At 38.6% G+C, this 15,839-nt stretch overlaps 1 long non-coding RNA gene across 1 annotated transcript in view; it reads left to right on the forward strand.

Annotated features, from left to right (window-relative positions):
- Nucleotides 1-6: 6 nt before the first annotated feature.
- Nucleotides 7-15,839, forward strand: part of LOC109118345 — a 36,484-nt gene continuing 20,651 nt past the window's right edge. The window contains exon 1 of the long non-coding RNA XR_002025668.1: nucleotides 7-117. This is a non-coding gene — a long non-coding RNA (uncharacterized LOC109118345). The remainder of the gene's footprint in view (nucleotides 118-15,839) is intronic.

A 15,839-nucleotide genomic window follows, 5' to 3' on the forward strand; every position in this document is an offset into this window, starting at 1 on the left:
GCCCCGCCCGGCTGCAGGGCGCTCGCCTTCCTCCCTCCCGGATCCAGGCGCTTCAGGCTGGGTGGCGACGGAGCCCAGGAGCTCCTGCCCGAGCCGACCTGCCCCCTCCTCTCCCAGGTGAGACTTGGTGCCTACTGGAGGCCTTCTCTTTCCAGCTGTCACCTCGGCCCTTGGCCACTTCCCCAGCAACCAGAAAAACGTACACAAAAGAACACGGGATTTGGATTCACACGGATGGTGGCTTTCAGTCCCGTCTGTGACCTTGAGCAAATTGCTCAACCTCTCAGCTTCAAGTTCCTCATCCGTGAAGTGACTTGGGAGGATTAGAGATAAAGCATAAAACGCTTAGCACCGCGCCTGGTACGGGGTGTTTCTCCTCCCCACTCCCAAGGCTGGAGCCCTGCTCCCTTCCCCGCCCCGCACTCCCCGGCCCCGCGCCTGAGCGGCAGCGCTGCAGCCGGAGGGGGAGGCGCCCCGAGCAGCCGGCCGCCGGCGGCCTCGCGCTCCGATTTCCTCACCGTACGAAATGGAATTCCACAGGGGGATTCGAGAGGAAATGAGACCGGGACGCTCCGTGCTTCTCGGCCCGCCGCCCTTCCTGCCTCGGGGACACGGTTTCTAAATAAGGTTGGGAGGGTGAGAGAGCGGGAGGGGCGGGCTTGACCTGGGCACTATGGGTGAGGGGGGCGCCCAGCGACTAGGACGCCCCTTCCCTAGCCTCCCGGGCACCCCTCCCCTGCAATATGCATCTCTTTCTTCCTTATTGTGCTTCAGCGCAGTGTTCCCGGGATCTAGCAACCTACGTTCCTATCTAACTTTCCTCACTCTCATTCCCAGCCCCAGGCGGTTTGTACTTGTCGAACCCTTTCTGTTTCCAGTGGGTCACTGAAACTCTCAGCAGGTGGATTCCTAAACCCCTTACTTGTTTGACTGTGGTCAAACTCTTCTGCCTTTCTGAGGCTCAGACTAGCCATGTGGCTAACTTCTGAGGAAAATTCATGTCTACCTCACACAGTTCTAAATTAAATGAGACGATGCTTACAAATCATTTAGCAGTGTTTGGCACAGAGTAAATGCTGAATAACTTGGCTATTGTTTTGTTTTGTTGGGACTAGGAAGGTCAGTTATAGGACAACCTCTTGCTTTACAGCGTGATACTAAAGACATCTCCTATAACCCAGATCTGAGGATGTAGGTAAGGGATTTCTACTCCCTTTTCAAGATTCTTCTGCCCAACACTTGCTGCTGTTTCCCTGGGGCTGTTTGTATTCTAGTTTCAGCTTCTTCTCTGGCACATGGCAGAGGCTAGATACCAGTTGGAAGAATGTCAGTACCATTCATGTGGTGCTCATGTTTTGTCTTGTATTTTTAAGTTTCCTTTTCTTATGTTAGCAACTAGACTTGGCTGAGGGCAAGAATCAGTGTTTTTTGATATTTGGCTCTGGGCCTCGAATTTGTGAGCCCATAGAATCTACATTGTCCCCAGTCATCATCATCATCACCTCCAGTGAAGGAAGATCTGTTAGTCCCTTAAGGAGTAATTGAGGCTGGAACAAAAATAGTAGAAAATAACAGGATGAACAAACCAGGGTCCAACAGAAGCTGATCAAAGATGGAGGGCAAGATTATTGTCCCAGAAAGTGTTCCTGGTAGATATCAATGTTCTCAGGAGTAGGGTTGAATCGTCTGTGTACCTGTGCTCAGTAATGCATGATAGAGATGATTAAATGATCAGATGAACAGAGCAGGCACTCTGTTAATCATTTGAGCTACAGAGATGGACACATCAGATGAACAGATTAAATACATAGGTGATCCCTATCCTTTAGGACCACAAAGGAGGAGATAAGGAATAAACTGACACCAATAACTCAGTGTGATAACTGCACAGAGAAAATCTGGGGTAAACTTTGGTAGCTGAGTTTGGAGGGCTATTCAAAGGGGGATGACCTGCACTATTCTGAGCTGCTTGACAAAGCAGAGTTAATGTGCAATTGACCTTTCTCTTAGAGCAGGGTGGGGAGGGGCCCTGCTTTGTGCATAGTTTATAAAACAGAGAACTCCCTGAGGACTAGGAGGAGGGCCTGTTCCTCATACAGAGGGGACATCTTTAGTGATGGGTATAGAAATTCTATTATCAAACCAATTACAGAGAACTCATACAGAACCCTCAGTAGCCCTGTGTACCATGACCTATAGTCATTACTTCATTTAATTCTCACTATAACCTGAGCAAACATGTTCTGAGAGATCAAGCAATTTCTTAAGTTCGCACAGTAAGCATTAGAGAAGGACTCAAATGTGTGTCTGCCTGACCCTGAACTCAGTGTGCATGGTACTACTGTTACAGAGGAAGCTGCTTAACACCCAGCCTAATCCATAGTTAAAGATGACCCCTTTATGATCCTGACCTCTTATTCTAGGTCTGGCATCCCTGCCTCAGCATGTTTGAAGCAACTGTCTCCTTTAAGACACTTGAAGAACCCCCTTCCTCATCCAAAGCTTTTCCTGTCAACAACTTTTCTTTCTAGGCATGGAACTCATCACAGGTATTTTCCAAAAAAGAAAGCCAGGGGAATCACATTTCAGTCTGAATGTAGAAAGAAAACAAAGACCACAACTTAAAGCTAAGTCTGAATGGTGTGGAGCCCCTCTGCCTCCTCTCATGGAGTGGTTTACACAGTCCACAACCCCTGGTGACAGGCATGGCATGTTTTCCTTAAAAAAAAAAAAAAAAAAAATTGCTTTCCTGAGGGAGTTTCAGGCAGAGCCATATCTACTCTGTGGCATGCACAGCATATCTGAGAGGGGGAAAAAATAGACTTGTGAATAGGACTTTCAGTTACCCTAAGGTGCAGACAGGGACTCTCGCCTGAGTGCTGGACTGTTTCCTTGGTCCATCCTCCTGTAGTGAGGAGATGCAACAAGAGAGCTTTAGGGTAGAGAGGTCTCCATTTGCATCTAATAAGAGGCGGAGTTTGAATTAACTCTTGAGATGGGTTAATTTTTCAACTTGACATTTTCTGCTCTAATAGATTCTTGTAATGGTTCCTAAATTAAAAGCTGCATTTGAAGACTAGTGTGTAGGTTAAAATCCACCACCTAAGGGAATGGGAGCTATAAACATCTTTTCCCTCCTAAGGAAAACCTCTCATTTGCACTTCTTTGCTAACCCAATTAAGTGTTGAAGTAGTTACCCTAGAGCCTGCTTTTTATTTTCTGTGAAACAATCCAAACTAATCCATATTCAGTAGCTTCCAAGAAATCTTATTCCAACTACTCATGAAGAAACCCAGCTACTTTGAATCTAGACAGAACATTTAAAACTCGCACAAAAGCTGTCTTGATAGAAAATGCAAAAAACAGTTTATTATTACCCAGATTGGTTTTTGAGGGGAAAATGTACCAGGACTAAAGCACTGTAAGTATTGAAAATTCACTGTGGAACAACAAAAACACAGGGAGAAGTCATGCCACATTCCATCAGTTTATAAATAGTCTGGGTACTATATCTTCTTCTGCACCCAAAGCAGTTATAAAACAAAATAGGTCTACTGGGTATGGTGGAGGAGAACAGTGATCTAATTCCAAGTCGAAGAATGAGAAGTCACAAGTGGCTAAGTAGCAGCTATTAAGAATAGAGCCAGAGTCCCTTCTTTATCCATTGTACCACCAGTCAGCAGAGAAGAATCATCATCAGGGAGATCTTGACATCAACAGAACCAAAGTCCTCTTATTCTTTCCACTCATATATTTAGCAAGCATAAGATGTACATTGAGTATTTTTATTTATTGGTGGTGATGAGGTTAGCTACACATGGGCAACCAAGAACCTCTCTTGGAGGCAAAAGCTGATGCAAACATTTCATGCATCAGTCAAGCTGTTAGCAAATATTTAGTGATGGGTTGATGTAGATGTCAATCTGGGTGCCGGAATGAGGGTAGGCAGAAAAGTAAAAGATGGTCTCTGCCTTCCAGGGGATTATAGTTACCCTGGGGGAGATCAAAACCAGCCCCAAAGTGAAATAAATTGTTTTATGATTAAGTGCTTTTTCTTGGACTCCCTTAAACACATTCCCCCTTATTATATGTTTCACTATCGTAGGGTTTTTTTTTTTTCTGCTCACTAAACTGTGCTTACTAACCTTTGTGCTCCTGAACAACATAGAACAATATCACTTGAGTCATAGAAAGGCCCTCAATACAGCCAGACATGGTGGTGCATGCCTGAAATCCCAGAATTTGGGAAGCTGAAGCAGAGGATCACAAGTTTAAGGCCAGCCTGGGATATATAGTGAGTTCAAGACCAGCCTGAACTACATAGTGAAATCCTTTCTCAAAAAATAAAATAAGCACTCAGTACTTATTTACTAAATAGATGGGTGATTCAGCTGGTAAGTGATCTGATTCTTTTTTTTTTCTCATTGAGTTTATTGGTACATTTTAGGTATATAGTACAAAGTGATCTGATTCTTCAGAAGAGAACCTTCATTATGGCTGGATATAGGCAATGACCAAAATATAACCAATTACATTATAAACCACTCCTTTCAGGCATAGTTTAAAACTTTCAGCTTCCTTCAGAAGTCAGAATTTTTCCAATCATTTATCTTCCTTTTTATTTCTGCTATCTTAAACATTTACAAGGTAGAACAATATTTTGGCCAAAATTCTTCTTTGATTCAATAGCAGATGAGTTTCTCAACTTCATGAATTAGCCCAAGACATATTCATATCATTGTTCATTGACTATTCAACCACTCATCTCATTGTTGTCAGCTGAAGCCATTAAGAATCCTATATGCCAGACGGGTGTGGTGGTGCACTCGTGTAATCCCAGCACTCGGGAGGCTGAGGCAGGAGGATCACTGTGAGTTCAAGACCACCCTGGGCTACATAGTAAGTTCCAGGTCAGTCTCAACTACATAGTGAGACCCTGTCTCAAAAAACCTAAAAATAAAAAGAATCCTATATACCACAAAATAAATAGGAAGGCCAGGGGTCTCCAGCCTAGTCATTGTCAGTAAGGGATTACTTCTTGGTAAATTTTAGAAAAATTGGAGTGTAAGCTTAGCATCGACAAGTGGGTGAGTTTTTACAAGACCTAGTGAAACACAGGAAGGAGACCACATGAAATAGTTTCCTTATCAGTACTCTCATCAGTTTATTCAGATGAGAAATGAACAGGATTTAAAATTATGCTAAATAATGATCTACAGGTGAACTAACCAATACTGTATATAAGCATGATAGACTAGACAAAGCCCCAGGTAGTGATTTTAAAATATAGCTTTAAATTCTGTGATAGTCCTCCCATTAAAGGGCAGGGTTTATATTCTTTCCTCTTGAGTCTGAGAGGGCTGTGACTTCCTCAACATAGATGACTTTCAAACTCTCGTGACTTTTCAATCTTTAACACTAGGTAAGTTCCAAAGCTATATTATAAAGGCCATACGGTTTCTACCTTGTTCACTGGAAAACTCACTTTGGGTTTCTGAGCATCCTTGTAAATGGCTAACTATTCTAAGATACTGTGTAGACAAAGCCAGGTGCAGAACCTCCAGCTGATCATTCCAAATGAGGCTGTCCTTGAGCCAGCCTAAGTCAGGTTTCATAAAGGTGAATGAAAAGCCATCTTGACAGTGGATTCTGGCCACAGCCATTCCTGCTTCCTGCTGTTTGATCCCAACACAGATATAATGGAGCACAGAACCATCCTTGCTGTGCCCTTTTCAAATTCCTGCCACACAAAATCTGTGATGGTTATTGTTTAAGGTCTATAGGTTTGAATTGGTTTATTATTCAACAAATAACCAGAATAGAGTTAAGTAACAAGATATTAAAGGAGGGCCAGGGATTTAGCTCAGTGGTTCTGCCACCTGCTTCCAAGCGCAGGGACCTCAGTTCATTCCCCAGTACAAAAAGGATATTAAAGGAGCACGTGACTCAGCTAGAAGAAGAATGAACATCATCCAGAGACATATAAAGGGACTTTATGTCCTCTCTTAAGGGAGTGATAGCATATTTTCAGTTACATGAAGGACAGTTGTGTAATAGGAAGTAAAAGCATGATTTCAGTATTATCTTCATCTGAAGTTAAATACGATTAACAGAAGTATCTGTGAGTGTTAAGCTGACAGGTAGTGGAATCCAGTAGCTTTGTACCCTATAAATTTAGCTAAACTGAGCTAGCTTTCCCAGAATTCCTTTCCCTACATTGTTCTAGATTAGTGTTGACCACAAGAGAAAGGGGCTCAAGATTCAGAAGTAAAGTGAAGTAGCATTTTTATTCTTTGAAGGTCAGTGTTGGGTGTGGTGCACCATAACAGCACATGAACACTGTATCTGCTGGCTCATGGGGCAGCAGTCAGAACTGTAGCTCCTCCAGGTTCTGAAGACCTCTTCTGTCACCTCCCCAAGTCCTCCACGAGGTGCATAAGGAATTCTGTAACCAAGGGCTATAGCTTCTCTGGGTTCCATTTGACCATTTTCCCCCCAAACTTCATACCTAGCTTTCCTTCTTGATTGCAGGCCCAACTGATCTGTAGTGACTTGAAGCACAACACTGGATAGAGAGGCAACACCTTGCATTAGAACTTCGCTGCCTTCCACAAGTCTAATCCTTATGATAAAGTCCTTTTTTCCCCTACCTCATGCAAAGTAACTCTGTTTCTCAGTGTCGTTTTAATTTGCATTTCTCTAATGGCCAGAGGAACATTTTTAATGTATTTATTAACCATTTGTACTTCTTCTTAGAAGTATCTGTTCATTTCAGTAGCCTATTTTTGTTTGATTGGGTTTTTTATTAGTCGGATTTTTTTGAGTTCTTCATATATGCTATATATTAGTCACCTGTCCAAGCAATAGCTGGTGAAAATTTTCTTCCATTCTGTAGGTTGTCTCTTCACTCTGTTGATTGTTTCTTGTGAGAAACTTTTTCATTTGATATTATCCCATTTTTTAAATTCTTCGTACTATTCTTGTGACACTGGGATTCTTATAAAGTCCTTGCCTATGCCTGTGTCTTTACCAATTTTATCTTCTAGCAGATTGAGTGTTTTAGCTTTAACATTTAAATCTTTAATCCAATTTGATTGTAACTCAGTACATGGTAAGATAAATCTGCATGTGGTAGCCAGTTTCCTCAGTACCATTTGTTAAAGAGGCTATTTTTATTCTGCACTGTATTTTTTGGCACCTTTGTCAAAGATCAAGTAGTTGAATGTTCCTGGAGTTGTTTCTGCATCCTCTCTTCTGTTCTATTGATCCACGTATCTGTTTTTGTGCCAATACCATGCTGAGGTTGTTTTTTTTTTTTTTTTTTTAAATCACAGTAGCTTTCTAATATACCTTGAAGTCCAGGATTGTGATCCCTCTTCTGCTATGCTCTTGTTGCCCAGGATTACTTTTGCTATTTTGGGTCTCTTTTGGTTCCATATGAATTTTAGGATTATTTTCCCTAGTTCTGTAGAATGGCATTGGTATTATGATTGGGGTTGTATTAAATCTGTATATCAGTTTTGGAAGTATGACCATTTTGACAATATTGGTTATGCCTATCCAGAACAGGGAGTATCTTTCCACTTGCTGATGTCCTCTTTGATCTCCTTTTTCAGAGTCCTAGAGCTCACATTTGATAGAATTTTTGGCTTTTCTTTGTAAAGGACAATGTCTTATGTAAATAATGATAATTTGACTTCTTTCCTGTACATATCCATTTTATTTCTTTCTCTTGCCTGGCTGCTCTTGCTAATGTTTCAAGTGCTATATTAAATAGGAGTGGAAATAGTGGACATCCTTGACTTGTTCCTGATTTCAGAGGTAAAGCTTTCAACTTTTCTCCCATTTAATATGATGTTGGCTGTTGGCTTTTTATAAATGGCTTTTATCAGATTGAGGTAACATTTTGTTTTCTTCTGATTTTTTTTAAATCATGAATGGGTGGTGAGTTTTTTCTTTAAAGTCTTTTCTATATCTAATGAGGTGATCATGTAATTTTTGTCCTTGCTTCTGTTATGTGATTTATCACATTTATTGATTCTTATATAATGGAACATTCCTGCATCCATAGAATGAAGCCTGTTTGGTCTTGTTAATGATTTGTTCCATTTTGTTTACCAGTATCTTCTGGGGAAATTTTGTGTCTGTATTCATTAATGAGTTCTTCTTTTTGGTAGGGTCCTTTTCTGCTTTTGGAATCAGGTTAATGCTAGCTTCCAGGAATGACTTTGGGTATACTCCTTCCCCTTCTGTTTCACCAAAGAGTAGTGCTGGTGTTATGTCTTCCCTGTAGTTTTGATTCAGTGGTGAATCCAATGGGTCCTGGCCTTTTTTCAGTTGGTAGTTTCTTTTATTACTGCTTTGATTTTATTGCCTATTATTAGATTATTTGGGGTTATTATATCTTCTTGGTTCAGTTTTTATAATTTGTGTATCTAGGAATGTATCCATATCCTATGGATTTTCCAATTTATTGTAGTATAGGTTCTCAAAATAGTTACTAATAATCATCTGGATTGTGGTGATATCTGTTGTTATTTCACTTTTTTTTTTTTAATGAGACAGGGTCTCTCTATGTAGTCTAGGCTGGCCTCAAATATGGATCTATACTCCTGCCTCTCGCTTTTTCATTTCTAATTGCATTAATTTGGGCCTTTTCTTTCCTTTATTGGTAAGGTTGGCTAAGAATTGTCAATCTTATTTTTTCTTTCAAAGGACCAGCTCTTTGATTCATTGCTTTTTTATGTATTTTTTAGTCTCAAATTCATTTATTTCTTCTCTGATCTTTATAATTTCCTTCCTTGTACTAGCTTTGGATTTGGAGATTTCTTTTTTTCTAGGACCTTGAGGTTCATCATTAGGTTATTTAGACTCATTCTGTTTTTCTGGTGTTGGAATTTATTCCTATAATCTTCCCTTTTAAGACTTTCATTATGTCCCCCATATATTCTAGTAACTTCTGCTGGCATTTTGTTTGTTTCTAATGACTCTCGAATTTCTTCCTTGATTTCTTCCATGGCCAATTGATTATTCAATAGTGTATTGTTTAATTTCCATACATCTGCATAATTTCTGCATAATATGTATCATATAGTTTGATTCTTTTACATTTACTTAAGCTTTATTGGATATCATGTGTTCTATTTTGGAGAAAGTGATGTGCTTCTGAAAGGAATGTGTATTCTGTTCTTGTTGGGTGGAACACTGTATATCTATTAAATCCATTTTTGTGAAGGTTTGCTTCAACTCTGATATTTCTTTGTTAATTTTTTATCTAGTTTACATATTTGTGACAGTGGGGTATTGAGCTCCCCTGTATATTTGTGTGTATTTATCTAATCTTTTATGTCTCATAGTGTTTGTTTTGTGAAGTTGAGTTCAAGGGTGTTTTAGTGCATATATGTTTATAATTTTTATCTCTTCCTGTTGAATTTTTCCCTTTACCAATATGTGAGCTTCTTTACTTCTTCAGGTTAGTTTTGGCTTGAAGTCTACTTCATCTAAACATAGGACAGCTACTCCTGCTTGTTTTCAGGTTATCATTAAATGGAATATTGTTTTCTATCTTTTGAATTTTAGTTTGTGGGTTCTTTTTGGATTAAATGTGTTTCTTGTATACAACATATTGTTGGGTTTTTTTTTTTCTTTATCTGTTCTACCAATCTGTATTTTTTTATTGAGGAATTAAGACCATTCACATAGAGTTATTACTGAAAGGTATTGGCCTGTTCCTGTCATTGTATTGTTTTCCTTTTTCTGATTTCCTTTCTTTGTCCTCCTACTTAACTATTTACCATGCCTGGTACATTCATTCTAGGAGATGTTTTGGTATTGCTGGCTTCATTGTCTATTTCAAAGCTGTCCTTGAGAATTTTTTGAAGTACTTGTTTGGTGGTCATGAATTTCTTAGGATGTTTTTTGTCACAGAGATACCTTGTATCTCCCATCCAAATACTACTTAGCCATAAAGAATGAGAAACTAGAGACATTTATAGCTAAATGGATGCACACTGAGGCCATACTCTTAAGTGAAATAAATAGCATTCACATGTGTAAATACAAAATAGTTTCTCTGGTGTGAAAGTGTAAATGAGGATCAAAATATATAATAGATAATGTGAAATAGGAAGAAAAGGCCCAAAGGGATAGGGGAAGGGCAAGAGAGAGGGTTAGGACAAATGAAAGAAGGGAAAGGGAAGAATGTGAGCAAAGGAAGAAACAAACAAAATCTTTAGAAATGGGAGTGAGGGGTGGAGGGGTTGAAGGGAAAGCAGGGGAATGGGGAAAAAAATAAGAACCAAGATATATCATGTAAAGGTACAAATTCCCAATGATGAATGTCATCAGATTGTTACCTAAAATGTACCAAATAAACTTAATGAATAATAAAAAAATACCTTATATCTCTATCAATTTTGAAAGATAGTTTTATAGAATATGCCAGTCTGGGTTGGAAGCTATTTTCTTCTAAGGCTTCAAACATTTCCTTCCAAGCTCTCCTGGCCTTTAAAGTTTATATTGAGGAATGTGAAGTAATTCGGGATGATCCTTATAAGTGATTTATTGTTTTTCTATAACAGCTTTTAAGATTTTGTCCTTGTGTTGGACTTCTGAGATTTTGACTAGTGTGTTGTGAAGTTCTTTTCTGATCATGTCCATTTGAGATTCTATATGCCTCTTTAACTGTATTTTTATTAATATCTTCTGTAAACTTGCTGATTGTTTTGTTTAAATCCATTATTTGTTTAGGTATAACTTTTATCAGCTCATTAAGCACATAACCGATCTATTTTTTAATCTCCTCAGTTATCATTTTGAAGTACTTGTTTGGTGATTTTAAAATTTCCTCTCCTTTAATGTCCCAGAGATCAAGCTTGGGAGAGTTAGGAATTTCTGGAGACATTTTATTGCTTTATCTTCCCATATTTCTATTTTTCTTTTCCTGAGGTTTGTGGGCACTTATAATGGAAAGACTTTGCTATTAATATGGAGATCTGTTTAGTAAGTGTCTATTTTTCAGTGACACACTCTCAGGATGGCTAACTATAGGCCTTTGCCTCTATCCCAATCTATGTCCTTTAATGTTGGAGGGGAAGATGCTGTGTAATTAGCCAGGACCAAGTTCTCTGGGGATGGAATGCAGTATTATTAATGACACAAAGGCAATCTGGATATTGACATCCAGAGAAAACCTAGCAATAGCAACTAAATCCACAACAATAAGAGAATCAAAGAACACTGAACATTAACATACCAGAAGAACCAATAATACACCATCACTACTCATAGAAATCTATAATTATAGTATAAACACTAAGAGAAACTAAATATTGATATATAATAAATATCTATTAAATTTAACAAATGTACTTCTAATAAAAATTCATAGTAATAGCATAGAGTTAAGTAACTAAAGATTAATAAAGCTGAATGGCTATACTAATAAAGATAGGGTAGGAAAATGAAGGATGAAAATTTTGAAAAATTAAGCAATGGAAAATGAGAGAAATGTGAGTAAAGGATTCTATTGAATAGAATGAAATTAATCAAGTTAGATGAAGGTAAAAGAAAAGAGCAAATAATAAAAAGAAGAATAAAATATTAATTTTTTAGAAAGAAAAAAATTTAAAACTTCCAAAAACCAATGAAGAGGAAAAAGAAAAAATAGCGAAAAACTTAGTTTAAAACTCCTCTCTGTTTTTTAATAAGTCATGTTTTCTTCCAGGATCCAGAGTTTTGGAATCCAGTAGGTCATGTTTTGTTTCACTTAGCTTTATAGCCTGTGGGTAGGTGAGATTCCCCTCTGTTCCAGAGGCCCCTTTATCTGTTTATTCCAGGCTGTGGCAATTGCCCAAGCCAAAACTCCTTGCTCACAATCGGAGTTGTAGAAAGCAATGATTTGATTTGTGCTGAATGTAGGGCAGTAGAGTGAGTGTTCGAGCAGACTGCTGGATTTAGCCTAGCTGCTTGTGAAAGCCACAGATGCCACGCCTGGCTTCTTGTTGCAGAGGGTGGGGCCTGATGCCTGTCTTGGCTTGTGCTTGAACTTCTCAGGATGGGGGTGTCTAAATCTAGTTTGCTTCTTCTCTGTGAGTGTCCTCCATGGCTGTCTCTCATCCAGTCACAATGGAAAGGTAACACTGGAAACTTCGAAGTGAAGTTACTTTGCAGTTGTTCTGTGACTCAGTCTTATGTAATAATCCCCTTCCCAAAATGCCATATGATTAAACATTCACTAGCAATACAACAAGCATTGCACTAGATTTCTTCTCCAACTCTAGCTTGCCACGCAGGAGTAACTTTTGAAGTAAAACACCAGGCTGTTTGTGTAGTTTACAGTGGCCATGGGCTTTTTAGTGCTGGTAGTCTGGTCCATTATTTCTCCCTGAAGGGCTCAACCCTGGAGGCTGATCTTCAGAGACAGGTTCCCCTCCAAGTAACAGGTGGGCTTCCCGACTGCTTCATTCTTTTCTTGCATTGTGTCCCCTTTCTGCATCTTCTCTGCAGTTTCTAGTTTTCCTCTAAGTTTCCTCCTAATTTGCAGAGATCTACTTTTTTTCTCTTTGTCAACTTGTTATTTTCCAGGTATCTGAATTCCAGGTCCCAGAGAGGCTGCATTTTGCTGCTTATTGCTACCTGGTCATTTTGGTTCCCCTTTTGAGTATTTACAGTAAGATTACTAAGATAACTGGGATTCCTCTCCCAAACAGAGTAGACATTTTAAAGATCACTCATTCATTGAATCCTGGAAATTTTCAGATTTCTGAATTTTTATCTCATTTTTTTCAATAACCCTTAAATTTTCATTTTCAAAAATTTAACTGAATTGTAGGCCTCTCCGCCTAAGTTCTGCTCTACTATCTCTTTTGCAGAGCAAAATATTCTTTTTCAAGAATCTAAACCAATGATTTGATTTCTATTGTATTCTGAAACAGATACCTTTTAAGAAAACAGTTTTCAGATATGTGCAAAGAAACAGTAGCAGCTGATTAGCATCTTTTGGACTACCAAAGAAGGAAGGAAGTTTCTGGATCTTCTGCTGCAGAATCCTGCTTAACAGATAAAGAAGCTGACACCCATTGAGTGGAAATGACTCATTTAAGACAAGTTTAGAACTAGATTTCTTTACCTTCCCTTGAGGACTTTTTCTACCATCTCACTCTGTCTTTGTTCCACCTCCTTTCTCCAGAAACCAGTATTGCTATGGAAACTAAGTTGTAGGTAAATAGCAAAGACCCATCAGGTAGACCTGAGGCTGCAGACTACGTATAGGGAGCTAGATGATAGATTGTTCAGTATAACCAGTCTTTTTCCTGGTCTCAATACTGCTGTATATTATCATTCGTTAAGAATTAATGGATATGCCCCACCTGTCTGCCATGCAATTGCCAACCACTCTACCACTGCCATTGTATTTCTACTTCCTCCTTATTAAAATATCGTATTTCAGAAAAACGCTGTGTTGATTGACTTTCTCATTTATGTCTCTTTGACTCTATTGAATCCTTCGTTGAGGGCACGATCTAATGAGCCTGGAATTACATCATCCTTAGTAGCCCAAAGTTATAGAGGATATGGGGCTTAAAGAATGTCAGAACTTAGTCCAAAGAATCTACCTTATCCATCTGTTTTGCAGATAAATGAGAAATAACAGAGAAAGCGAAACAGTACTTGATCACATTGATACAGCTAGCCAGACACAGATTAGGGCTAGAATTCAGGTCTTCTGACTTCAAAATTAAGTATTTACTACATCATAAGACCTTGGTACTTACAACACAGGGGACAAAATGAGCCCTCAGGAAAGGGTGTTGACAGCCACAATATCTTCCACTGAGGAAATGAAAAGATTTGGTTTCCTCTTTAGAATAAAGCTACAACATAGGAAACTTCTACAGGAAAAATAAAATTACATCATTCCCAAGATTTTGTGAGAATTAAGCAGATAAATATGTGAAAGGTCCTTACTACTGAGTTTGAAAAGTATTGTTACTTCTTCCACCCAGCCTTTACTGAGGTATATAATGGTTCAGTTTAATTGCATCAACTTGATTGGCTTGGAGGCACTCTTCTGGGTGTGTCTGGGTGGATTGAGAAACCATAACCTTGGCTACTATATATATTTGGCCCCTGACCCCTTCTTCTCTTACACTGTTCCCTGTAGTGCTTCCCATCCACCATGAATTAAGCTCTTGGCTCAGCCACATCCTTCTGTCATGATATTTTTTTCTTAGAGTCAGCCAATCATGAACTGAATCTCCTGAAACCTTAAGCCAAATTAAACTTCTTTGCACTGTGAGTGTCAGGTATTGTGTCTTAGCAATAGAAAGTGACTAATACAAGGCATAATTGACAAATAAAAATTGCATACGTGGAGAAAAATGTGATGTTTTGACACATGTATACTTTTTTTGTGAGTTGCTTACTACTGATTAACCTATTTATCACCTCTCAACTATTTATTAACCTATTTATCACCTCTCATAGTTACCTTTATTGTGTATGGTAAGAAACTTAAGAAGACTCAATCTCTTAGTACATTTCAAGAATGCAATACAGTATTGACTATATTCACTATGATGTACTTACTCTGTAAGAAATTACTCATCCTGGGTTACTGAAACTTTTATACTTTTTGAACATTTCCCTGATTCTGTATCCCACCCCTGATGCCTTTTATTATATTCTCTTGTTTCTTTGGGATCTACTTATTTAGATTCCACATATAAATTAGATCACATAGTGTTTGTCCTTCTGTAACTGGTTTATTTTACTTAGTATAATGTCCACTGGGTTCATACACGTTGTCACAAATGACAGGATTTTCTTCTTTCTTTTCTTTTTTTAACTTTTTTTTTATAGTCTTTTTCTTTTTTTTCTTTTCTTTTCTTTTTTTTTTTTTTGGTACCGGGGATCAAACTCAGGCCCTTGTGCTTGTGAGGCAGGCGTCAGAACCACTGAGCTAAATTCCTGGCCCTTAACTTTTTTTTTTTGAGACAGGATTTCATCATGTAGCCCAGACTGAACTTTCATCAATCCTCCTACCTCCTCTCCTGGGTGCTGGGATTACAGGCCTGTACCACTATACCCAGCTCCTTTTTTAAAAAACTGGATAATATTCTATTGTGTGTGTATGCACACTTGTAAGTATCACATTTTTTTGATCATTCAACCCATTGATGGATGCTTATTTTGACTCAAAACCTTGATCAATATGAACAGTGTAGCAGTGATCGTGGATATCCCTTTGACATACTGATTTGATATCCTTTGGATATGTACCTAATAGAGGGAGTCCCAGGTAATATGATAGTTCTATTTTTAATTTTCTAAGGAACCTCTATACTGTTTTCCATGTGACTATTACTAATTTACATTCCCACCAGTAGTCTGCATGAGTTGCATTTTCTTCACATCTTCACCAACACTTGTTATATTTTCTTTTTAATGATAGCCATTCAAACATCTCCTTGGTAATTGGTCATGTTGAACACTTTTTCATATATCTCATGGCCATTCATATGTCTCCTTTTGAGGCAATTTTTTTTGCTATTCAGATTCGAACTCAGGACCTTGCACTTGTGGGGCAGGTGCAATGCCACTGAGCTAAATCCCCAGCTGTCTCTTTTTGAGAAGTATCTATTAGGTCTTTTTCCTAATTTTAAAATCAGAGTTTTTTTCTTGCTATTGAATTGTATTAGTTCTTTATGTATTTTAGAAAATAACCCTGTACAATATGTATAGTTTATACATATTTTGCAAGGGCCAGAGATTTGGCTCAGTGGCACCACACCTGCCTAGCAAGTACAAGGTCCTGAGTTCAATCTCCCATACAAAAA

Source organism: Fukomys damarensis, unplaced genomic scaffold, assembly GCF_012274545.1.
Source record: "Fukomys damarensis isolate Sample0158 unplaced genomic scaffold, DMR_v1.0_HiC HiC_scaffold_16, whole genome shotgun sequence".
Classification (NCBI taxonomy): Eukaryota; Metazoa; Chordata; class Mammalia; order Rodentia; family Bathyergidae; genus Fukomys; species Fukomys damarensis.